This window comes from Rousettus aegyptiacus, unplaced genomic scaffold, assembly GCF_014176215.1.
Source record: "Rousettus aegyptiacus isolate mRouAeg1 unplaced genomic scaffold, mRouAeg1.p scaffold_m13_p_6, whole genome shotgun sequence".
Lineage (NCBI taxonomy): Eukaryota > Metazoa > Chordata > Mammalia > Chiroptera > Pteropodidae > Rousettus > Rousettus aegyptiacus.
In genome coordinates this window covers 113530880-113555692 of record NW_023416309.1, presented here as the reverse complement: position 1 = coordinate 113555692, position 24813 = coordinate 113530880, and the positions used below count along the sequence as shown (strand labels likewise).

General features: G+C 61.5%; 1 protein-coding gene across 9 annotated transcripts in view; it reads left to right on the top strand.

Moving 5' to 3' along the window:
• Positions 1-16270: 16270 nt before the first annotated feature.
• The window catches only part of RBFOX3 (RNA binding fox-1 homolog 3), a 217995-nt gene continuing 209452 nt past the window's right edge, over positions 16271-24813 (top strand). For 5 of the 9 annotated variants that reach the window (XM_016143271.2, XM_016143274.2, XM_016143272.2 and 2 more), the window contains exon 1: positions 22424-22496. The gene's annotated coding sequence lies outside the window, so the exon portion shown is untranslated. Of the gene's footprint in view, positions 16337-17219; positions 17243-22423; positions 22497-22687; positions 22711-23537; positions 24218-24813 lie in introns of those variants that run through there. The other 4 variants (XM_016143268.2, XM_016143270.2, XM_036222670.1 and 1 more) reach the window with 4 other exon arrangements.

The following is a 24813-nucleotide window of genomic DNA, read 5'->3' as shown; positions in this document are numbered from 1 at the left end:
GCGCCTTCCTGGCCGAACATGGCGGCCGTGCGGGGCGCTCCCGGGGCGCCTGCGACAGACGCCCAGCCTCTCCGACGGCCTCTGCACTTCGCTGCCCGTGGGTTGGGAGAGGCTGGCAGCTGGGACACAGGGCGCGAAGCCGGGCCGCCCGGTTGCGTGCCTTCACCGCCAAGGGCTTGGTGCCCTGCCTGGGAGGACCGAGAGCGTTGGGTGAGTCCTGGCCACGGCAGGGCCACAGCAGGGTCACGGCAGGGTCGCCATCACGGCACGTGATCCCCACGGCATTCCGTCCGGTGGGCACGGTGCCGGGGCGCATCTCCGCCGCGGGAAGAGCGCACCTCAGTGTCCCTGACCACACTCCCGGGCTGTCACCCGGCCAGACTTGCGTTGTCCTGCGATTTCTTATGATGCTGACTTTAAGTTCTTTCTTCCTGCAGGACCAGCTCGGGTCCACACCCACACCCCCAGACCAGGCCTGCCGTCCACCCACTGCACCCTCTGCACCGCCCGCCATTAGTCCAGACTTGCTGCACCGACAACTCACAGTAGGGCCCGGAGATGCCTGAGTGATGCCTGTGTGCGGTTTAACAAGTCCCTTGCCAGGTCACCAGTCGCTAGGCCCTGGTGCCAGGACGCTAGGGTGCAGGTGTGTGTGTCCTCGGGGAGGTTCAGCCTGCCTCTCAGGTGGTGTGACTGGTTTGTGGTTCTGCACCAGTGGGATGGAGGGCCCTGACTAAGATGCTGTGGGACAGTCCCCACCCAGTGGAGCCGGGAGGTCTCACTGGCCCCGGGTGGCCTGTGAAAATGGGGACCGGTGGGTGGAGGCTCCTGTCTCCTTTGTCAGATCCAGACAGTGGTGGCCCGCTCCAGCCCCGGGGTGTCCTGTGAGTGTGGGCCGCGGGCACAGCGTGAGGGGTGGACCCTTCGGCTGCGGGGGATCTAGATGTGGCCCTGCGAGGCTTGTTGGAGACGCGGGGCCAGCTCTGTCTTGAGTTAGAAGGAGGTAGCAGAGGCGATGGTGAAATGTCATAACACTGTGTTTGATCTGGTGCGTTTCCACTGTGGCCCGGGAGTGTCTGTTTTATACTGAACACCGTTTGGGGGCAGGATTGCTTCTCAGTTAACGATAACTTGAGCCACGTGCTCTCCTCCTTCCTTCCTGGGCTTTGGGTGGGCTGCCCACTGCCCTCCCCTTGCCCTCTCCTTTTGGGGAGATCTCAGTCTCCTTCCTTCATGAGTCTGCCAGAAAGGGTGGCCCCTGCAGCTGAGTGTGGGCTCCTGGCCCTTCTTCAGGCTTGGGAGGGTCCTTACTGCTCCAGCAGTGGAGTAGGGGACGAGTGTGCAAGTGTTCTGCGCTGCTTTCATGATTTTCACGTGCACGGGGTGGGGGAGGGGTGGGCGAGCCACCATTGGCCTCCTGTCTTTTCTTTAACGGCCTCATTATGCTATAATCCACGCTGCACCCATTGTACCTGTCCAGAGCGACCAACTCGGTGGTTTTTAACATGTTCACAGAACTGTGCGGCCACCATTTTGGTAGCATTTCGGATAGTTCATCACCACCATCAGAAAGCCAGTCCCTGCAACCTCCTGTGTCTGGATTTGCCTGTTCTGGACACGTCACATAAATGGGAGTGGCCCCCAGTATAGCCTCAGTTTCCTGAAGGAAAATTGGGGGTTATTTTCCCTTCTCCCTGCTAGTTGTGTCCCAGGAGGCCCCCGCCTTGCACTGTCTCTGGAAGAGTGGGGGCGGGGCAGGGTGGCCCTGGCTGTTGGTGAGTGGGGTGAGGTATGAAGTTCAGATCGAGATTGGGATGTGTGAACACCCGAGGCCACTGGGCCCTGGTATGTGCTGGTGCCGGTGGCCCAGTTCAGCTGGAGAAGCAGGGCCAGTGGACTGGGGTGGTTTCTCTAGTATGTGTCCATTTGCTGTCCCTATGGATGTCTGCGGGACCCAGGGATCCCGAGGCTGCGGAAGGTGGTGGGGAGTTGACTCTGGCCTGAGACTTGCTGGCATCTGAGTGACAGCGTGGGGAGAAGCAGCTATGTTTAGAAATAATTACTCTGTGTTGTGTAGAGATATTAAGTCGTCCTCCCTGGCAGTTAGCTCCTCGAGGCGTCGGTGACAGAGTGGCAGCGACTTCGTCGGGCTCGACTTGCTTTCCGTACACACACGGGACTGTGTCGAGGCAGGGAGGGGGCCAGGGACGTTGGAGGCCGTTGGTCGGGGAGAGAAGTTGTTTACTTCAGGGCAGCGCGTTTTTTTCCGAGAGTCATTGCCACGGGCGTTCGACTCCGCAGGCCGAGGCCGTCGACCGCGGCCGTTCATCTCGCCACCGTTTGCCTCAGTGTCTGATACTAGTGCCACTCTAGGTGTTGGGACACAGCTCAGCTGTGTGCTGAGCCCTTGCTCTTGGCCTTGTGGAGGGGACTGGGCAATACGCACGCAGTCGCACGCACGCGCACGCACGCACACGTGCAGGTGAACATGCCGCGTGGAGGAAGTAAAGCCAGCGGGGCCTGAGGCAGCGCGCGTGCGAAACCTGCGTGAGTCCCCTGAGTGGCCTGTGCCGATGTCCGGGGATCAGCAAACGCCAAGGCTCTGAGCCGGGGGCGCGTGGTGCGGGGGGTAAGGGCGTCAGGCGGACACCTGGGGCCAGGTGGAAGGAAGATGGCGGCGGAGCAGAAGGCCGGGTCGCGCTCAACCTTTGGGGCAGAGAACCAGCTCTTCATTCCCAGTTTCTCTTTCCCTGAAACTGAGGTAGAGTTGACAGATAGTAAAACGCACTGTCCTGGGTCACACATGTGTAACTGTCCCCTCAGTCAGGATGCCGACCGGTTTCAGATCCCCGGAAAGTTTGCTCTGCTCCTGTGTGGTCCCCACCCCGCCTCCGGCCGCAGACGCTGCACGCGCCTGTTCTGGACCCTCATGCGTGGGGCGAGTGTAGCACGCGGTCCTCGGCCCTTGTCGCCTGGCCTCTTCCGCCCGGTGTAAGTTCCCGGAGATGGGTCCGCGTTCCTGGGAGCGTGGCAGGTTCCTTCCTTGTCTGTTGCTAAGTCGCGTCCCCGGCGTGATGGGTAGGTCCAGATTTGTCTGCCTACCTTCCTGCCGGTGGACACTTGGCTGTCCCCAGTTTTTGGCGGTTATGAGTAAAGCGCTGCGAATGTCCCTGTGCCCACGTCTTTCCTCCGGGTGAAGCGGGGACTGTCGGGGGTTTTGAGCAGCGGAGGGACGTGCTTCTCCTTGGGTTTCACTCTGGCTGCTGGGTGGGAGCAAGTGCGGGGGTGGCCGGGAGCAGGGCCAGGCTCGGCCTTCTCGCTGAGGCCAGGAATCACGCTGCTCGTGAGAAGCCCAGGAAATGGGCCTCTGAAAAATGGGACGAGCCCTTCCTTTTCTCCCGGAGTGCGAGCCCCCTCTTTCCCCAGATCATAGCTCCAGGTCCCAGAGCCACCCCGCTCATCTCAGGTGGGTGGCTCCTTGTTCCCCTTGCGAGGTGAATGCCCGTCTGTTACGGTCTGAATATCTGTGTCCCCACCTCCCAAATCTGTGAGCTGAAACCCTAAGCCCCAAGGTGACAGAGATGGGCCTTCGGGAGGCAAGGAGGTGGTGAGCGTGGCGCCCCCATGAATGGTGAGCTAGCGCCCTCGTGAGGGGAGCCCAGAGAGCCCCTCACCCCTTCCGCCCTGTAAGGACACGGGGAAGAAGAGGTCTGTGACCCAGGACCTGCTGGCGCCTTACCTGGACTTCTTGCCTCCATAACTGCGGGGAATAAATGTGTGTTGTTTGTAGGCCGCCCAGTCTGTGGCGTCACGTAAGGGGTGGAGAGAGAAGGGACAGGCTCAAGGCCCCACGGGCTCGGACCATAGAGGATGCTCCTTGGAGCACCGGGGGACAAGTGCGGGCTCCGTGCCTGGAGGTGGTTGTGTTTCAGGGGGACGCAGCCAGTCTCCGGTTGGAGGGGGCAGCGTGGGGTGGCACGCACACACACACTGTCCCGTGAGGGACTCGCACTCTCCCCGCGGCCCCGGAGCAGAGGGAGGGGCTGGGGGGGGCAGGTCCTGGTCCTGAAGCCGCCCCGCTCCTGCGGGTCCTTCATGGCTGCAGGAGGGCACCGTGCCGGGGCCCGGTAAGACCCGCAGGGGCACGGGGTGCCGAGCACAGCTCGGCGGGGGAGCCGGCCCAGGGGACAGGTGTCCTGGGGGCTCCTGCTCCCCCGCCAGCCCCTGGCACTCTTCCCCTCGTTCGTAGCCTGCTTTGTCTCCCTCCATCTGGTGCAGTTTCTCAGCTTCTCTTAAATTAGGCCCTGGCATGTGAGGTGGCTCGGAGTTTCACGAGATTCTGCTCCCCGCAACGGTGAATAACGGGGACTTCTCATCGTTGAATTTCCTGACATTTTCCAGCGGGCCATCCATTTCTGAGCAACACCTGGGCCTGCAAACTGCTTTCAGGCGCATCCTGGGGCGTGGCATGTGAGACGGAAGATGGAGGGCGAGTTTCGTAAGGAAAAAACTGGTTCATAAAAGGCAGGTCGAGGCCTCTTTTCGTGGGAAGACGGTGGGGGCCAGGAGGGAAGATACTGAAACTCACCAGCCGTGAAAGCGGGAGCGGCGAGACCGGGAGGTGAAGAGCAGATCGAAATGAGAGAGAATGTGCGAGAGCGGGCGAGAGCGGGGGACGAGGTGCGCCCCGGGAGGTGCAGGAACGTCGCCCGAGTCACGGGTGTCGAGTGGCGGCGGTGGCCTTCTGAGCCACCGACGCGTCCGCCTCGCGCCGCTGCACACGGCGGCCCTGTCTGTGCTCACTTTGCCGGGGGGCATCTCTCCGCTCTGCGCCTTGCCTGCCAGCCAGGTGGGCCCTGCCCCGCCAGCCCAGGCGTGGTTGCCCCGCCTCCCCTCACCCCTGCCCAGGTAGCAGCGTGCCCTTGATGAAGGCCCGAGGCCCCGGGAGTGAGGAGGAGGCAGCGCCAGGGAGCCCAGCAGGGCGAGGGAGCCACACCCGGCCTTCAGCGCTGTCGTCCCCACTCTCGGGTCGGGCAGCTGGGCTGTCGGCGGGCCCCAGGCAGGAGGGGGTCTGGGGGCAACGGCTGAGGTGCGGGGCAGCCAGAACCCTGGGGCCGAATTGGGGCGTCCTGGCAGGTGCCAGAAAGGGGTCCAGGCTCTGAGGGCCTCGGGGGAGGAGCAGGCTTCCAGGTCTGGCGCTGACGGCCTGGGCGGGCCCCTCGGATCGATTCGACACCAGCTGCTGAGGACCCCCGGCTCCGTCCGCCCGCGCATGCCGGTTTGTGCCGTGGGCGCGCGGAGCTCGCGTCGCTCTGTTTCTGGCCGTTGTGGTTCCTGTTTCTCCTGCACATGTTTGTGCCAGCTGGGGGCAGAGAGAGGCTCCTCCTCTCTAACGTCCCTTCCCTGCAAGACGCTGCTGCTTGGCGCATCCTGTCTGCGCGCGCTGTGGGAGGTGTCCCTTGTCTTTTTCACTGACCTGATCGCAACAGAAAAGTCATGGCCTGGGGACACTGTCTCATGGACTCGAGCCCCTGTGTCGTCACCCAGGGCCGCCAGCGGGGTTTTAGTCCCTGCCCCAGCTAACGCGTGGGTGAGCATTCCACCCAGACCGTGCGCTGGGAAACCTGCTCCGGAGTACGGTTCCTTATCCCACCCCCAGCGCCAGGCGGAGACTGCGTGGTGCACGGAGTTGGGCTCCAGGCCTTGCCGGCCGTGTAGGAGAGAATGTGACCTTGCCCAGTGACCCCTGCATGGTGACCTTGGAGCCCTTGGAACGTCCTGACCTTTGCTAGCGTGAGGGCTTTGGACCACACCAGCTAAGTGGTTTAAGTGAGCTTTGGGCCACAGCAACACATGGCCTGGCCGGGGGCTTTCGGTCACCTGGTGTCAGCTCGACCTCCAGAGGGGCCAGAGGCTGCGGTCAGCTGTGCGAGCACCGGACATGCCTCCGTGGTGGACCCATGAAGATTCTGGACACCAAGGCTTGGGTCGCATCCCTGGCTTGCAGTGCACTAGCTGGGGGCGCCCCAGCCCCTCTCATCAGACTTACCCCGGACCTGGCCTCAGGCCTGCTCCTTTGCGTCCTGCTGGGTCTTCTGGCTTCCTGGGGGTCGGGCCCCTTCCCCGCTTTCCTGGTTGGCTTATGCCGTGCCCGGGAGTGTGGGCAGGGGCAGACCCCAGCCCTGCGCGCCCGTCCTCGCGCAGAGGGCGGCCGGTCTCCCTGCGCACGCCCCGTGCTGTGCTCGCAGGGCCGCTGCTGCGTCGTGCCGGATCCCGCCAGGATCCCGCCAGGATCCCGCCACGCCGTCTGCTCTGCGCAGCTGTCGGGTCATCGTGTGTGGTGTGTTCGCTGGGGAGATGCGCGCTGTGGCCTCCCAGTCTGCCATCGTGCTGGTATCCGCCGAGGGTGTTTCCCGGCGGCCCAGCGCGCGATCTGACCTGGCGAACGATCCCCGTGCCTGCAGGAAGAACGGGCCCCGCCGTTGCCGGGCGCAGCGTTCTGCGGCGTCAGTGGCGTCCGGGCCGTCCGTGGTGTCGCGCGGGTCCGCGTCCTTACTGAGCTTTGCTTGGCCTGTTCTGTCAAGCCGTGGGTGTCGGGATCTGTCCGTGTCTGTATGTTTTTAACTTACTTCCGTCAGACGTGTTTTTTTTAATTGAGGTGCGCTTGGTGTGTGCCGTTGCGTCAGTTTCCGGCGTGCAGCGCAGCGACCGAGTGTGTGCGCGTCGCGGCGCAGGCAGCGCAGCCAGTCCGGGCGACGCCTTCCTTTCACTCGGTTCTCGCCGTGAGCATCACGAAGTTCTGGGGCCCCGCCCCCCACGCGGGCCAGTTTCCTCCTTCCCGGCGGCAGCGGCCTGTCATTCGCGGTGGCGGCTGATTCTGTCCGCGCCCCCGTCCTCCAGTGTAGTCCCCCTGCTGCCGAGTTACTGTGCCCCTCTCGCCTCGCACGCTCCTCGTCTGCAGGGGTCGTTTCTGACCGCCGTGCCCCCTTCGTCTGTCTCCGTAGCTGGCGATGGCTGGCTTAGTTGGCGTGTTCGGCCTGTTTACGTTCGGTGGAGTTACCGGAGTGGCCCAGGTGAAGCCCGTCACTTTGCTGCTCGTGTTGCGTCTCCGCCCTGTGTCTCGCTCGGTCGCACCGGTCGCACCGTCTCTCCCGCCTTCGCCGTGGTGGCTCTCGTGTGCTCCGTGCTCCGTTCCGATTCACGAAGAGCTTTGTAGCCTGTCGGCTGCACCTTTTTAGTGGTTGCTCCAGAGAGTGCTGTAATTTTTAAAGCCACGTGACCAATGTGAGATGCGATGTCTTTCCATATAGAGGGGACAGTGTCCCCAGAAGTAAGCCCTTGAGCACTTCAGAGTCTTGAGTTTGGGGAGAACAGGAGAAACTCGCAAAGGTGACCTAGAAGGTGCCCGGCTAGGGTGAGGAGGCGTCCAGGACGGGTGGGTTTTCCCGAGACCAAGTAGACTCGTCTGCAGAGGACATGGGGAACGACGGCCGCGGGGAGGGGCGGGTGAGACCGGGGTGACCCAGCGTTCGGCCGTGTCGGCGGTGGGCGGTCATCGGTGGTCTCGGCAGCTTTTCAGTGGAAAGCGAGATGGACTTGTTTAGAGGTGACTGAGGAGAGGGGGGGAGGGCGGGGTGGCAGCCGCGTGAAAGAGCATGGTTCCGCGGCGTTTCCCTGGGAAGGGGACAGAGAAACGGCCTTGGGTCTGAAAGGAGAGTCGAGTAAAGGACGGCTTCGTCCTGGGGAGATGCTCGAGCGTGTTCACGTACCGATGGGGATGACTCCGGATGCGGCGAACAGCGGTGCTCACACGAGACAGCCTCATTCGCACGCAGCCCGTGTCGGTGCACGAACCCGGCTTGGACACGTAGAAACCCAAGCGTTAGCTGGGGCTGTATTTCGATTGTGGGATTATGAATGGTTTTTAGAATCTTTGTCTCTATTTGAAAAAAACGTGCTTTATACTTTCCCTCTGCAATCAGTTCCTCTGGAATCAAAATAAACGCTGAAGTGGGAGAGAAAATTATATCGCCAAGAAAACCAGAGCTTGGGCTTCTCATCGCTTCTGAAATCATTTTTCTATGAAAAGAAATATGTGCACTCATGGCAGAAACATTAAAACAGTGCATAAAAGTTCAAGGGCGGGAGCCGAACGTCCATAGCTGAGTCTTTCTCAGTGCTCCGTCCGCCATCGCCCAGCGGTAAAGCTGGTGGCGCGTTGTCCCCCCAAGTTACTTATGCATAAGATAAGGTACTTCCTTTTCCTCTTGCACACACAGGATTCTAGGTTTATTGTTCTGGAACTTGCTTTTGAGGTTGCAGTCTTCCTTGGGCATACTGACTTACCAGCACATGTAGCTCTCCCTTGGTTTTTTAAAAAATGGTTGCTGACCAGGCCGTCACATGGGTGTCCTGTAATCTACTTCATGGTGAGTGGACGCCCCCCGCCCAGTGTGTTTCCTGCTGTTTTAACAATGTTGCACTCACTGTAGCGCACGTACATGCCGGCTCACTTGTGAGTAAATCGGTGGGGCAGGTTCCTGGGAGGGGGATTGTTTGGTCAAAGGATCATGTGCTCAGAAATGAACGAATATCACCAGACATCCCTCCCAAAGTGTGTAACCAGTTCAGTCCCAGGTACTGTGTATCAGAAGGTATCTTTTTACTCGTTCCTTGGCCAGTACTAGGTATTTTCAATATTTAGTGGGATCTTGTTATCAGTCAGATTTCTTTAATTACGGGCGAGGCAGCGCATCTGTTCCTGTGTTAATGCCATTTACATTCTTCTGTGAACTGGGTGTTCTCTGTGGGCTGTTTGTCATTTACTTATTTGCCAGGACTTTTTATTTATGTAGGTGATCCGTTTTTCGTTATAAATGATACAAATCTCTTTCCCGCTGCGTAATTATTTTTAGCTTTGTTTATAGTATTTATTTTTTTCATACGGGAGTTATCTTTTCAGTAGTCAGTCTTTTCCTTTTTTGGCCTCTGTGTTTCATGTAGTATTTAATCTTTCTCCACTCCAGGATTTTACGATAACACAGCGTGTTGCCCTCTAGTCTGTCTCCCCAGCTTCGCTCTGTGCATCCAGGGGGATTGGGAGGGAACGGGGGGCCTGGCCTCCCCTGGCCTCCTACGTACCAGGCCCCAGGCCCCCGGGACGCCTTCGCAGCCATGCAGTCCAGGCTCCAGGAGCATGAACTTCCAGGTCGCCATGTGGTGCCTTTGAGAAATGGCGCCTCGTGCCCGGCCCGTGTGCGTGGGCTGGCTCGGGGACGCCGGGAAGCTGCCTTGGAGCCCTCCGACCGTTGACCGTGACCCCCCAGCCCCCGAGCTCTGGGCCTGTCTCATCCCTGCCTCCCGTTTAGACCTGAATTACAGAAGCAGAGAACTCGGGAGCCGGAGGCACCCCGGAGGTCGTCTGTGTCCGTTCAGCTTTATAGTCGAAGAGGTCGAGGGTGTGTAGACAGTACACGGCAGGACGGGAGGCCTAGACGCCAGGTCTCTGTACCCACTGCCGGCCCCTCACAGCTCGTGTCCCCTCTGGGTCAGTTTTCTGGGGACTCCCCGAGGATGGTCTGTGCCCACCGCTGCTTGCTACCCAAGCCGGTCAGGCTGAGCTGCGTACGGCGCCTCATGAAACCCACGGTCGGGCCGTGGCTTTGTAGGCTGGGCGTTGTGTCCGTGGTACTGCGTGCCCGGGAAGTCCACTTCGGGTGTCTTGGGGGACAGCAGGGGCTGAAGGCTCCTGGAATGAGACACGGTTATGGGGCGGGAGTTGGGTTCGCTCTGCTACTGGCTCTTGACCTGCAAGGAGGGGAGGGTGGCACGTCCCCCTGCAACCCCCTACTCCTTTGTTTTGCGAACAGGGGCTGATCCACGGTCAAGTGCAGTCCACGGAAGACGGAGTGTGCTCTGGACTCTGGGGATGTGGGTCGCCCTCCCTTTCTGGCAGGGCGCCCCAAGCTGGGCTTGCACGCGGACCCTACTGAACGAACGTGGCCCCAGACGGCAGGGAGTCCGTCCATGGCGAATCGAGGCCGGCCACGCTTTCTCATATTAAATCTGTTCAGAATATTAAATAATTTCCTCTTCAGTGATCCCAGTAAATTTAATTAGTGCTTGTTCTCCCCATAGGGTTGTCCGCTGGGTTCTGAGATGCTGTGTTCACGGGGAAGGAGGCTCAGATCCTGTGGTGTGTGCGGCCGAGCTGTCACCCCACTTCGTCGGCTGTCAGGGTCCCTGTTCCTAGGGTCGGGGGCGGCCAGGTGACACAGAGCCCCGCCCTCTGTGAGCCACTCATTCTCTAGAAAGTGGGAGGACAGCAAGCACTTCGGGGTCTGAGTGGAGCCTGGGGCCCTCTGGCCCTCACCGGCTGCGAAGTCACAAAGATCGGGCCTCCGTCTCGGCCTCGCCCACGCCCCCTCGGGGGACTTGCTCTGGGGGAGGCCAGCTGCCAGCCCCGCGGGACCCTCAGACACTCAGTTTCCTGATCTGTAAGCCGAGGGCAGTAACGCTGGCCTTGCGGCATTATTTCGAAGGTTAAATGAGAAAATGCATCTTAGGTGCCAGCCCGTAGTAGGGATTCCGTAAATATTTTTTATTCTAGTCCTCTCATGAATCACGAGTTTTAAAAATATCTATTTCGTGAGGAAGAAATTTCCAGAACTTCAGTTCAAAATAACAAACCTGGGCAGAGGCCTTCTCCTAAAAGCCCGGGGGGAGGGTTAGGAGGTGCATGCGACGTCCTGATGGCTCAATGCCAGGAAATCAGCTTAAACCGTAGCCTGGTAGCCTGAAAAGAGCGTCGGCAGGGCGGGTCGGCAGTTCGCCGCCAGACTTGCCCTCCTGGAAGACGGCAAGCGCCTCCTGGGCGCTCTCCTGCTCTGTGTTTTGAGTCTGGCTCCCGAGTGGGCAATGAAAGCCACAGCAGCAGCAGCCCCCTCCCCGACTGGCCAGGGACCTGTTTGCAGCATGGGCGCTGAGTCCGGTCAGTGCGCGGGGCGCGGCGCTGTCCTAGGTGCTCTTCCGGCTTCCTGGCCCCCGGCCCCCCGGCCCCCCGGCCCCCCGGCCCCCGCAGGCCTCCTGGGTTCTTCCGCCCGCTGCAGCTAGTGCGCTGGAGGACAAGCTGCCTCTGGAACGCTTCCGATTGAATTTAAAGAATTCTCCTTACGTTTTTCCTGATGGCAAGTGCAGTTCAGGCCATATATAGAAAACTTCGACTACATTAGAAAATTCGAAAAAAATCAAGAACCAGGGTCGTCCAGCTGCGCGGAGGCCGAGTGCTTCTCGCTGCGCCCTGCGCACAGCCGCAGAAGCGCGTCCGCAAACCCTGCGCAGCGGCTCCGCGCTCTCCGGGAGGGCGGAGGGCTCTCGTGAGCACAGGTTGTTTACCGGGCACCCTGGAGCTGGCCCTTCGTTCGGCTTGCTCTGCAGTCTTTTGATGTCATAAGCGTCTCCGCGAACGTTCTAGTACATAAACCTTTTGAGATGAACCTTCGCGTTTGTTCCTGAGTGTCTCCTTAGGGTAAGTTCCTACAAGTGGAACCGCCGAGTTAAAGGTTAAACACGTTTTGAAAGCTTTTGATCCAGGTGCCAGTCTGCCCTCCGGGAGCGTTACGCCGCTGATCCCACCAGCCGTGCCGGGCGGTCACTTCGCGGCAGCCCCAGAAGCACTGGACGCAGTCGGTGGGGGAAAAGGAAGCGTGTTTTTGTTTGGATTTGCATCGTTTTGGTGACTGGTGAGATTAGATGGTGTTCCTATTTTGGGGTCCTTTGAAAGTCGTCTTTTGTGAGTTGCCTCTTCAAGACCCCGCGCCTCGGGGGTCTCGTCAGCACATGTGCCCCGTCTTCGGTGTTTCGGGGCGGTGCGGGAGGTGAAGAGGCCACGTTCACGTGAAGTATGCCTGGGAATGTCGATGCAGGGGGCGAGGCCGCTCAGTGGGTGGAGTGTCTTTCCTGTCGTCCTCCGGGCACGCGCCTTGTGGCCTTGTCATTTAGGTGTTTCCCCATCTGCGTCCCCAGCTTGGCGTCCAGCGCCTGGAGGGAGGACTGGACCTTTTCATGACCGCGGGCCACTTAGCAGGTGCTCGGGGACCTTTCGGTGAATAAGAGAATGACCAAAGACCCTGTGCCTGGATCGACTTTCCTGGGGCAAATGGCAGAGTTGTTTGCAGCTTAGGACTTTGTTCATCCCTTCATGGGACACCCTTGGAAAGTCCCTGAGTGTTGATGGGGATAAGTGACCAAGCCAAGAAGACAAGGATGGTGCGACAGAGCCCCGTGCCTTGGAGAGAATAGTGGGATGGGGTGGCTGCTCGGGGCGTGGGGCCTCTTCGCGGGTGATGGGGGTATTTTGGAACCAGACAGTGGATGGTCGAGCATTGATGTCAATGCGCCAAGTGCCACTTGAAAGCCGTTAAACCTGTTATGTGAATTTCACCTCAGTTTAAAAAAAGCACGAGGTTCGCCTCGCCGGCCCCTGTTCCTGGTGCTGCGTTCCGTCTGGTGTCAGGTGTGTGTGACCTGCGAAGGGGCAGGGAATTGCATTCGGGGGCAGGCAATGCCGGGTTTGCAGAAAGCTGAGCAGAGGGCACATCTGGGCCAGCGGTCCGCGTGGGGTCCAAAGCGATTGGCTGGGTCGGCCATCCCTAGGCCTGTCCTTGTTCTTGTGGGAGGGGAGCGGGGGCAGAGGTGGACTCTCCCGGTGGGCGGGATGGGCATGGGGACCATGCGTGCCCAAGGAAAGGTCAGCACATCCCTCCGTTTGGAGTCGGGGCCCCCAGGCAAGTCCACAGGGGCTTCTGCATGCTCATAGCCCAGTTCTGCGGGGACTGGGTGCCGCGAGGTCCCCTGAGCAGGGCAGCAGACCTGAGAACAAGGCTGTCCTGTGCTCTGCCAACCCGGGGGGGAGGGCATGGTTGGAGATGGAGGGCTCTTTGCATGACCTTGAGTTTTTGCAGCTGGAGAGCCGTCCCCTCCCTTTCTTGCCAGGTGGGACTCATGACAGAGCTCTGGAAGCAGGGAGAGCGGAGCTAGCAAACTGGGGAGTGAGGCAGAGGGGCTCTTTTGTAGAAGAATGAACTTCCGGAAGGCGGACAAGCACCTGCAGCAACAGCAGCCCCCCCCCCCCCGCTCCCACACAGCTCTCCCTGCAGGGAGACGCACCAGGCTGCCTGTCCCCACAGGGCTCGTTTGGGGTGGGTGGGAGCTGCTTCAGCTGGAGTGGCAGGCTCTGACTTCTGGAGGTGCGCCAAGGGGCCGTAGCAGAGGAAACAGCCGAGTCCCAAATGTGATGGGGTGCCTCCCCCATGCAGGCAGCCGCCCTCTGCCCCAGGGCCTCGGGCTGCCCTCCAGGGGCGGCGCTGCCCTGTCTCCAGGCGGGTGGCAGCGTGGGTGGCACCCGTGGCTGTGCTTGGTGGGCGGTCCCGAGGCCACGTCCGCGTCTCATTGGCAGTGTTTTTCCCCGGGGGGAACCTGTTGGGGGCGCCCCCTGGGTGACCAGCTGTTCTCAAGATTGAGAGGGGGCTGGGGAGTGCGCTGGGCGGGGCCCTGGTCCGAGGAACCTGGGGGCTTCGGGTCGTTCGTGGCCACTGCGGGGACAGAACAGGGGAGCCGTGGTGGCGAAGGGCGTGCCCCCCTGGACAGGCCCGGGGGGATCCGCTGGGGGGTGGGGGAAGACCTACCCGGCACCGGCTTTGCCCCATCTGGGTGGCCGGCAGAGCAGGTGACCTGGTCCTAAGTTCTTTCTGTGAGCCGTAGCGTGTCCCAGGCGATCCCTGCCCAGCCCATCTCCCGGCCTCCTGTTGGAAGTGCAGCGTGGGATGGCGTGGCAGCGTGGTTTTGGTTAGGACGTGGGCGGGGCCGAGCGCAGCGGCCACTCCAGGCACAGGGCCTTCAGGGCGTCCAGAGTGACCGCCCAGAGGCAGGCGGCTGAGCTCTAGGTCGCCGGGGACCCAGGCTCCTCCCTCAGGGTCCGCATCCTCATGCTTGGTGTCAGGTGCTTCACCATTTGCCTGTGCTCCAAACGTCCAGTGGAGGAGGCGGGAGGCGAGGGTGGGGTCTGGGGATAATAGTGGTTGCCAAGGACCCTCCATTTCCACATTAACCAAGCCCTGGGGCTGCTGGGAGCCAGCTCTGCAGGCCAGGCGGGCAGCGTCCTGCTTCCTGGGCTGGTGGCCGGGAAAGGGGTGAGACTAAGCGTCAGGCCCTGGGTGTGGGCGGGGCGCTGTCCTCGGGCGGCGGGAGGTTCATCCGCGCGGGGCCACTGTTGGCTCCGCCCTGCCGAGGTGCGTGCCACCGTCCTGGGGCCACCATAACTCTGTGCCACAGCACAGCCACATGGCTTAACCCCACAGAAGTGGGTTCTCACAGGCGGGGGCCGGGGTCTAGGTCAGCAGGGCTGCGCTCCTTCCAGAAGCGCAGGGCGGGCCCTGCCTGCCTCTCAGCCCGCTGGCCGCGGCCGCCCCGGCACCCCCTGGCTTGCGGCTGCATCGCTCTAATCTCTGCCTCCCGCCCTGTGTCCTCACATAGGCGGCTCCCGTGTGGTCATCTGTGTCCTCATTCCTTTGCTAATCTGGCCACCAGTCATGTTGGGTCAGCGCCCACCCTGGTGACCTCATCTTCACTTGGCTACATGTGCAAGCACCCGGTTTCCGCATGAGGTCACATTCTGAGCTACGGGGGTCAGGGCTTGGCATCTTTTGGGGGACACCGTTCAGCCCACAGCAGCGTGTCTCTCCGTGCACCGTCGTAAAGCTGTGCGCCCACGTCCACACGAGCAGGGCCCCTTCAGATTCCAGCTCCTGCCCTGCCCCGTCCTCAGGTCCTCAGTTTATCTGTCTGCCAAAGGGGCCGGTTGAAGCACCTGTTCAGGGGAGATCGTGAGGAGTACATGAGATGAGATGCTGGCACCCACGGGGGCCCAGGAAACATCTGGGAAATGTGTGTGCCTCGATCAGGGGGTTAAATCGACGGGACTGAGCAAATCCCGCCATCGTGCTTGGACACGTGCGCGGGACCGGCGGGGGCGGGACACTAGGGACCGGGACGCCCGTGTCTGGAGGGAGGTGGCCGTGCCCCCTGCCGGCCTCCAGGTACGTCCAGGTGCCCCTGCGCCTTGTGTGAAATTCATGATGTCAGCTGCCCGAGGACCGCGGGCGATTTTGGCTGACGCCAGGAAACAGCAGCACGGTCGTGGGGGCCAGGGCGCCCCGCCCTGCCAAGCTGGGCGGTACTCTGCTGGGGGCTGTAACAGAGGTTCCTTCTGGCCGGCAGGCTGGGTCAGCAGACGGCCAGCCCCAGCCTGCTCTGAGGCTTGTCCGATGCCATCGTCTGTCCCGGGTCTTGTCCCCTTGGCCTGGGAGGTGTCCGTGCACCCCACAGGGCCAAAGCTCTGCTGGCTTCAGCCTCTCCCGCGCTAGAGACCTGAGAGTCACGCGGAAAACTGTGCTCTCCGCAGTGCCGTGTCCCTGCCTCTTCCTGTGAGAGGCACCTCGCACTTGTCGCCAGTGTTTCAACGTCCACGGACATCGTCATGTGATCGCGGTGAGGCCCAAACTGCAAGAAGTGGCCCGCCTCAGCCTCGGGGCGCCCAGCTCGCGCTCCCCACCTGCACTGGCCTCTCGCCCCGCACCTGCCTTCCTCCCCGCTGTCGTTCCCCTCTTGCTGAAGGTGATGAAGAGAACCGGGGAGAAAATCAGCTAAAATTTAGGCGTTTTGCCTGCACGAGTTTGAACAGCCGGAGGCTAGGGACATGAGAAGTCAGATGGCTGTCACAGTGTGTGTCCAGGTGCCCTCACCCTGTGGACACCCTGCATCTTCTCCGTCCTCCAGAAAATCCACCCGTCCGGGCGGGCACACACGCCTTCAGCTAGGCGTCCCTCCTCTGTCCATGGCTTTGCTCAGTCGGCTGAGCACAACCACACAAAGGGACAAGAGTGTGACTTCTGTGGAACGAGCCTGGCACAGGTCTTCTTCCCACAGGACTGCCTGGGGTTGCCTAGCAATCTGACAGCACTCTGCCTCGGCAGACACACGACTCCGATGGATTTTCCTATTTTTAATTTGTTTTCTGGGTGAATATTGTGCAGTCACAGGCCGAGCTCCAAGATATGGCATGGGTCCCGCTCAAAACAAGTAGGTCTGAGAAGGCGGGGAAGAGCCCACTGGCCCCTGCCGGGTGCTTCCCCCAGCTGCTCTGGGAGGCTCTGGGCTGCAGAAGCTGGAAGGTGCCCGGGGACGCGCCGCTCACCGGCCTCGCACAGCCGCCAGGCCCTCCCTGTTCCCCCAGAGCAGCAGCGATAATCGGGCAGCCCGGAGGACTGAAGTGTGCACGGTGCGGACCTGGGACCGAGCTGCCTGGTCTCCCTGTGCCGCTTCCCAGCCACGTGGGAGGGAGGTGGGACGATTTGCCAGTGGTTCCCCCTCCTCGGGATAAATGTTAGAACCGAAAGCAACTGGGTGCTCATAGAGAGCTGCACGCTCGTAAACACGACACGTCTGGAAGTGTGTGCGTGTGGCTGCAGGTGCACCCCCCGCCCCCACGCGTGAGACACGAGGCCGAGCGCCGGGGCGGGTCCACGCCGCCTGCAGGTAGGGGCCGGGTCCGAGGTCTGGAGCTGCCGCCCACGCGCTTGGAGACCCTGGCACGCACCTGGCCGCTCTGGGCCTCAGTTTCCTCATCTGTGATAGGGGACTGTACAGAAGGACCTCTGAGTTGCTGCCAGCTCTGTGAAACCAGGGGGCAGGGTGAGATCGCGGAGGGAGATGACGTGAAAGGGCCGACAGCTCGGGACAGCTGGGCTTCAGGGAGCGGTAGGGGAAGCAGATGGAAGCGCAGAGGGAGCCGCCTCGGGGGAGAAGAGCCGCAGGGCGCTGTGCTGGAGGGTGGGCGGACGTGTCCAGGAAGGGAGCAGAGGCAGGGCCACCTGCCTTAATGATCAAGTGCACCAAGAGGGACCACAGGCTAGTTTGGTGACCGCCATCCCTGGTGACCACAGGAGAGCCGTTTCTGTGGGGTGTTGGGGAGGAGGCGGGGACTGTGGTGAAGGGGGGAAGATGGGGGGGCCCGTGGGGCTTTTGGGCTGGTGGGCTAGGCTGCTGGAGCAGGGAAGATGGGAGAGGAAGGGCCACAAGGGGGATGGACTCGGTGCCGAGGCGGGGCTGCGATGAGCTCCTCTTCACCAGCTGTGACCAGAGACGGTGGCCGGGCGGCCTAGGGCCCCAAGACTTCACCGGTTAGGTGAGTAGGTTGGTGCCTCTGAACCGCGAGGTTTCACAGTGACCTGTATTTCACCGGGTCTGGGGAGACACAGCCCCCCAAGCCCTACCAGATGTGAGCTGTGCACATCTGCTCCGTGTTCCGCGTGCGAGAACGTGTGCGGGTTTCAGTCATGCGTTCCCCCAGGCCCTTGGGCTGTGCCTGTGTGGGGGTCCCCAGGATAGGCGGGCACTTCTCCGTGTCCCGCAGCGAGCCAAGCCTGGCAGAAGGGGAAACCCTCGCGTCCAGCGGTGGTGGCAGGCGGGAAGGGACGCCGTTTGTCGGCAGCGTGAACATTGGTGCGTGTGTGCGTGTGGGCAGAGGGCGGGACATCCATTCTTGACAAGGAGGTTTATTCTGTTGGCTTAACCCATTTCCCCGAGATAACTCGCAGATTACGGTCCTAACCTCACCTCCGGAGTTTGCCACGAAATATCTCGCTTTTATTATAATATTCACATCGCTCTAGTATAGCGATAGTCTTTGGAAGCAAATGTCATCATTCTATTTATAACATCCTGTTTTTAGTAGTGGTATCTCCATTTACAAAATATGGTAATTCCTGATCGCTGAAAATGTCAATCCTAGAAAACGTAGCGTTGCTACGCGTGATGCTAAGGCTGGCAGCGAGCTCCTCTTTTTTTTTCTAAATGGGAAGAGGGTTAAAAGGCCAAACGAAGACGCCCAGCAGTGAGTGTCGGACGTGCTCCCCGGGAGCTGCGGCCGGCCGCCCGGACGCACCCGAAAGGGCAGGAAGCTCCCGGCTGGCTTGTTTTCCTCCGCTTTTCATCGTTGCGCTGTCATTGCCCACGTGCAGGGTGACCGGTGAAGAGCCAGCCACAGCGTCCTCTGTCTGTGGCTGCGTGGGGCTTGGCTGGAGGAGCCTGGGGACGACAGGGTGGGTGGTCTTGGTGTCACAGTCTGGCCACAGCCTGGAGTTTACGAGAGCCCTTTCTAGGGGGCTGGCGAACCCACTGGCTCTGGACCGTGGCGTCTGTTCTAGGAGGCTCTTGGCAAGGCCGCGAGGGCTCCCTGGGGCACCGGGGACCTACCCTATCTGGGACGCCCGGCAGAGTGGTGACGGGGTGGTTGGGGGAGTAGGCCGACCTGCATTTTCTGTTTCTCAGCTCCGCATGGCCATCTTGGTTAAGAGGACAAAGTAGGGTACCTCGGAGGGGTGAAATGCGTGTCTTCAGCTTACAGAGGCGGCAGTACATGGAGAGGAGAGCAGGCCAAATCCAGACGAGAGCCTGCGCCGGGTCCCTGCGGCGTTCAGAGGGCAGTGCGACGCCAGAAGGCGTTTTGGTGATGGCGGGCCTCGACCCGTGTGAGTACTGGACAGCCGGACCTGCCACCGCCACGCTCCGGTCTGCACCGCCGTCCTGTGGTCTCCCTTCCTCCCATCCTGAGGAATCCCTTCCTCTCTCCCTGTCTTACTGGACCGGTTTAATTTATCTCGTCCTTTTTCATGCTTTATTCTCTTGTTTTGTTGGAGCACATCCTTTAGTAGCTTCCTGAGAAGTGGTACATGGGGAGTGAAATTTTTTGAGATCTTGCATGTGCAAATGTCTTTATTTTAATCACATATTTGACTGTTAACTTGGCTCACTATAAGAGATTCCAGGCCAGAAAACCATTTTTTTCAACACTTTGTTGTCTTTTAGCTTCTGTTGCCACTGTCGAGACTTCTGAGGCCCATTCTCATTCCTGCTCTTTCATTCCTGGAAACGTGTGGAAACTGTCTTTGGGCTCAGTGTTTTGTTTTCCGTGATAACATGCCTTGATGTGGGTCAGTTTCCATCCATTGTGCTGAGAAAGTCTTTTATCCTTTCTTTCTTCTTTTTGCTTTGCATTCTGGGACATTCCCTCACTTCTACCAAACTGTCTGTTGAGGTTTTTGTTTCTGTTCTCCTGCTTTTAATCTTCCAGCCCTTTTTTGTTCTCTAAATGTTCTCCTTAAAATAGCATCCTGCTCTTGGTTCATGGAGGCAGAATCTTCTCTGCCGTCTCTGAGGACGTGAAAGGCGACTCTCTGGTATTTCCTCCTCCTGCCTAACGTCCGCTTCCTCCGCATTACCCCACCCTGGAAGCCCCCTGCCCTGTGTAGGGGCTCTTTCTCTAAAGGGCATTCCTCAGATGTCTGCTGATCCAGGTCGTTTACTCACCTTGGCCTGGGGCTCCTGCAGAGCTCACCGGAGGCTCTGTGGACTGGGTGGCTTGTCCACTGGGCTTTCCTTATGGGGACTGTCTTGGCCATCTGCTAGAAAACAGCAGTCACATCTTTAGGCTTCTCCTGCAGTGGGCAGGGGAAGGAGACCCTTCTCGTCTCTTGCCAGAGGATGTTAGTGCTACGGGGGCTGAGCGGGACTCAGCCTTCAGAGCGCAGGGTGCCCACCCCTCTGTCACTATGTGTGAAGTCCCCAGGCCCAGAGCCCCTGCTGCACCTTCCAGGGTGATGGGCCATACAGCGATCTGGGTGCCATCTAGAGCCTGTGGGCTCCTTAAAACAGAGCTCTGCTGCTCTGAGCCGCCTGCCCCACCCCCATAGGGACCTGCCCCCCCCCCCCTCCTGGTTCTGAGCCTCTGGAAGTCCTGTTTCCTGCCTCCCCCATGGCGGGATGAGGACTCGCTCCGTGCGGCCAGGCACTGCTTGTCTCTGCTTTCCTGGGCCCACATTTTGCTGTCATTTCCTTTCCCTGTTGTCCAGGTCCTTGGGGGATTACGGCTTTAAAAAACTTCTCTTTTGGTGTTTCAGAGGGAGCAAAATTAGCTGTGTGTTCACTTGTCATTTTAGCCCCTGAGCTAATCTTTTTATTTCTTTCCTAATTATTATCATAAAGGACCGTTCTCAGTTTCTTCTCCATGTTTCACTTAAAAAAAAAAAAAAAGGTTCCAAATCAGCTTTGTGAAATTCTCTTTGGTGCTGTCTTAAGATGGAGAGCCTCCTGGTTGGACCACCTCGACCCCCCTTCTGGCCACAGGGTGCGTTCCCTGGGGCTTGTAATGAGGCCAGTACTGCAGGGGCCTGTGCCCTGGGGGGACGGGGTGTGCCAGTCCTGAAGCTGATGGGGCCTCGGATACTGGTTTCCGCCCACCCACGTGGCGTCTGGGGCGACCTGCTGTGTCCCGAGCGCTGGCTGGTCTCCGTGGAGTTTGGGCACAAGGCCTGGTGCTGTCTTCAGGGAGCTTTGGCTGGAATGACCGAGACAGTGGCTCGCAAGGGCCTCCACCTTTACCTGTGAAGCAGGAGGCCTGTCTGGAGGGAGACAGGTGGGTGACGGGGAGTGAGTGGGCCCAGCCGCGTGTTGAGGGCCATGAACACTCAGACCATCTGACAGCCGAGGACAAAGAAGCAGTTCGGTCTTCTGAGCAGGGACGTGCCATTTCAGATACGGGGGCTGCGGAAAGCTCAGACCAGGTGTTGATCTGGTGTGTGGCTGCGGGGCCAAGCGGCTAACCTGAAATTGTATCGCACGACGCCTACTGGCCAGGACAGATGAGTGACCCGGACAGGCCAGAGGGCCAGAAATTAAAAGCATTAAGCTCGTAAGTGGACAGTAGCCACTTGTCTCGAGCACTGTCTGTCCTTGCTCTGCAGAGAAGGCCGCCCGCTGTGCGGCGCCCCAGACACCGAGGGCCTGGGTGTACGCCGCCCCCTCGCTGCCTCCGAGCCTTCCAGGCCCCTGCCCAACCCAGGCTCCATGGCCTGCTCTTCGCCCCATACGGAAAAGCGGGACCAGCAGGTACAAGGAGGGATGTGATTGTTCCAGAGCAACGTCCAGAAGTAAAATCGACCTGGGACCAGTTTTTCATTCGTTTTCAGATTGAGGGTGTTTTGGAGGGTGCAGCCCCTCCCCCTCAACTCCCCCTTTGGTGGTGGGCTCTGTGTGCTGGGTCTTTTGCTTAGAAACAGGACAGAGCCCTGCCCGACTGCATTTCTGTTTGGGACAGTCCAGGCCCTCTGGCCTGCCTTCGGTGCCGAGTGCCAGCTGCCGGCAGGCCATCCGTGGGTCTTGTCCCTGGGTCTCTTCCTGCCAGCACTGAGGGTCCCCCACTCCACGAGCCCTGGGCCTCAGCGTTCTTTCTGCACCCCCTCCCAAGGCTAGAGACTGCCCCAGACCCTACACTGGGGCCCTTCCCCTGAGTTGGGGGGTCCTGCAAGTGGGGACATGGACCACGAGCTTTTCTGATTTTCGGCAAACCCTTAACCAGCCCCTGACGGTGACAGCCCCTTTCTCCCACCAGGCAGAAACATTTAAATCGTTTAAGTTGGGTTGGATTGGCAGTCTGGACAGGCGCCCAGCAGTGGGCCCTGCGCTGCTGGCTCACGCCCTGCCCCATCCTCAGGAAGGCAAGGCACCCAGTTTCAGGCCCTAGTAAGGGGATAGGAGGAGTAGGGGCAGACTAGAAGAGGAGGCGCCAGGCTGGCTGGCAGAGGGGTGCGGGGTCATTCAGCCTCCCTGCCCCGAGCCCCAATTCTGGGGATCCTCAGTGTTGTCCTTTCTCGGCCAGGGCGGTGGGAGGGCAGGGGTTCTGATAGGGGCTGCTGCCCGCCCCCATGATCGTGGGGAGGCGGCGGGGGTGCGGGGGGTGCGGGGGTAGGGGGTAGGGGGGTGGGAGGCGGGGCTCTGGACTGGAGGGCGGCGCTCGCGGGGACCCCTGCGCCTTGCTCACCGCCCAGGTGCCGCGCTCCACGGGGTTGGTGCTGTGGGCACCAGGGCGCATCCGGCCTGCACTCAACCACTCAACCGGAGGCGGCCTCCCCGCCCCACCGCGCCCCCCTCCGGCCGCGCGGCCACGGGAGCCCCCTCCCTTGCCGTGCTGCGCGCTCCGCGCGAGCCTCCGCGTGCTCCTGCTGTCTCCTCGCTCCAGCCGAGCGAGCCAGAGGAACCGGGGAGAGGGGGAGAGAGAAAGGGGGAGGAGAGAGAGGAGCGAGGAAGGGGGGTGAGAGGGGAGAGGGAGGCAGGCAGAGAGGCGCTGAGGGAAGAGCGAGTGCGGAGCGCTGAGCCGCGGGCCGCTCCGGAGCCGGCAGAGCCTCCTCGGACAGCGGCCCCCGCCGCTCGCGTGCTCGGAGGAGACGCAGCCGCCGCAGCCTGAGCTCGGCCCCGCTCGCCCCTCGCTGCGGGCTCGCGGGTGCCCGCGCGGCCCCGGGACGCTGCTGCCCGCTCGGCGGCCGGGATGCAGCCAGGGCCTGGCTGCCGGGCCCCCGTCACCTGCCGCGGGGAGCGCTCAGCCCGTGAGTAGCCCGGCCCTCACCACCCGCGCTTCGCCCTGCGGCAGGCATCACCATCGCCATGAGCCGGCTGGGGGCTGTGGGGGTGGTGGCATGGCCTGGGGAGGGGAGCGCGGCACCCCGCAGGGGGAGGCGGGGCTGCGGAGCATGCCTGGGGACCAACCCGAGGGCGCATGGGGAAGGGTGGCGCCCTCGGGGTCAGGGGTCTGCACACAGGGTGGGAGCTCCTAGTCTTTCCCGGGCTGGGGTTGGGACACGTGGCCCAGCCGAGGGGGGGGGGCGGAGGGGCGATTTTGTGAATGGAAGGGCCCTGGGGTCGGGCTCCATGGAGACGCAGGGTAGTCCTGTGCGCTGCGTGGTGGTGGCGGTGGCGGCACAATGCCCGACGCCGGGGAACTCCCTGGCGGGGCCCGGTGAGGCGCGAGGAGATCCTGGCTCGGCCTGAGCCCACGCAAGTGGGAGCAGGGGTTGGCGGCCCCGCGGGATGCAGTGCGCTTCCCGTCTGGTACTCAGGGCCCGGGAGCCTGCCCGGGTCCCCCGGGAGGAGGATTCGTTCACGGAGGAGTGATGACCCAAAGGAGTTGTCGGGAGGAAGGGGCTCCCATGCCTCCCTAGGGGGCCCTGGCCACAGCCGGGTGCTGTGTGGGTGGAGCGGCGGGGGGTGGGGGGTATGGGGGGTGGGGGTGGACGGGGAAGGGCGTGAGCAGCCGCCCAGGGTCCTCCAGGGGTCGGGCCGGGGGCTCCGGGCTGAGCGAGGCTCCCGCGGCGACCCGCACTGCTTCTGGAGCTTTGGCCGACTCCAGGGGCCAGCGCAGCCCCGCTGGGGAAGCGGGGCAGCCGGCGCGGGGCAGCTGGGCACACCCTTGGCCTGGACTTTTGGCCCCAGCAGGCGGTGGGGGTCACCGGGTCCCGAGTTCTCCCCTTCCCCCTCCCCCTCCCCAGGACTGTCTCTGGCGTCACCGTGGGCTGCTGAGCGAGGCTTAGGCAGCAGCCTTCTCCCAAGGCAGAGCCTCTCCCGGCGCTCATCTCCTTCACGGCCTGGGCTGCCGGGGCTCTCGCCCAGCCCCAGCTGGGACACTGGGACCCAGTCCTGTCCCCGAGTGGCCCCGGGATCCAGGATCTCCCATGGAGTGGGGGTCTTCCTGGGAGGCCAGAGCTCTGCCCCCCAACCCCCAGTGCGAGGGGTCCAGCGGGGTGGGGAGAAACTCCTGGGTGGCAGAAACTCATCCGTCCCAGATTTTGGTAGGGTCCAGATTTATTTTTTACTGGTCAGTTTAAAAACGGACTCCCGCCGCGCTGCTCGTCATGATGCGTAGGACGCCCCGAGGTGGGGGCAAATAGGGATGGGCGGGGTGGGAGCGCTCCATCCCTTGGGCGAGACCCCCACCCCCACCCCAGAGGAAGCCATTTCTAGGTTCTACCAGGTCGCGAATTTCGTGCTGAAATACAGCTCGGCTCAGGGACGCTCTGGGCGCACGCACTCGGGAGCCTGGCGCTTGGCGCCGAGCAGGGACAGGCCGGTGGAGTGGGGCTGCCGGTGATGAGGTCCTTCAGCTAGTAGCTGGCTTTGGTTTCACTGGTCTGCAAAGAAATAATAATTTAAAAAAGTAAAAACATTGCGACGGAACCTGCTCATTAAGTGTGCATCGCGGATTTGGGCGGATGTCTTAATTAGGCTGCGTTGTTAACGGGAATATTACACTAATTAAAACCAGGCCCTCCAGGTGAGTGAAAATTGTGACGGGAGAGGGGAAAAGTTGCTGCGAAAGCACCGCCCGATGCCAGTGGGGTGCAGGCGGGGGGCGCAGGCCTCCCCGTGGGGGAGTGCCTGGGGGCAGGGGCTTCAGGGGCCCTGCCGGCTGGAGGGGCGCCCCTCCCTCCCTGTCTCCAGGTGTGGGCCGGGAGCTCGCTTTGGCCCTGAGGACCAAGGCTGCCACCCCAGGCCTCCCTGCGTGGGCCTGGGGCGCACCTCACACTCCTGAAGCAATGCTTAACCCCTCATTCCACAGCTGGGAGCTTCGAGGAGGGGCAGGGCGGCCCCCGGTGTGGGTGAGGCGGAACACCCAGAGGGGTTAGGGAGCAGAGGCTGAGTTGAGGGGCGCACTCGCAGATTCTGCCAGGACCTGGCGAGGCAGCTGCGTGTGAGGGGGAGGGTTTGCCATCGCGTGTGGGCTGGTTGCACTTGGGGGTGGGGTTTCTGGCACAGGTTCCAACAGTGATCCCTCCCCCATAAAAGGGGACTTAAATCACTGCTCCCGTTCACTCCTCAGAGGCCAGGGTCTTAGAGAGACCTGCGTCTACCCTGCAGGCCTCGGGGGCC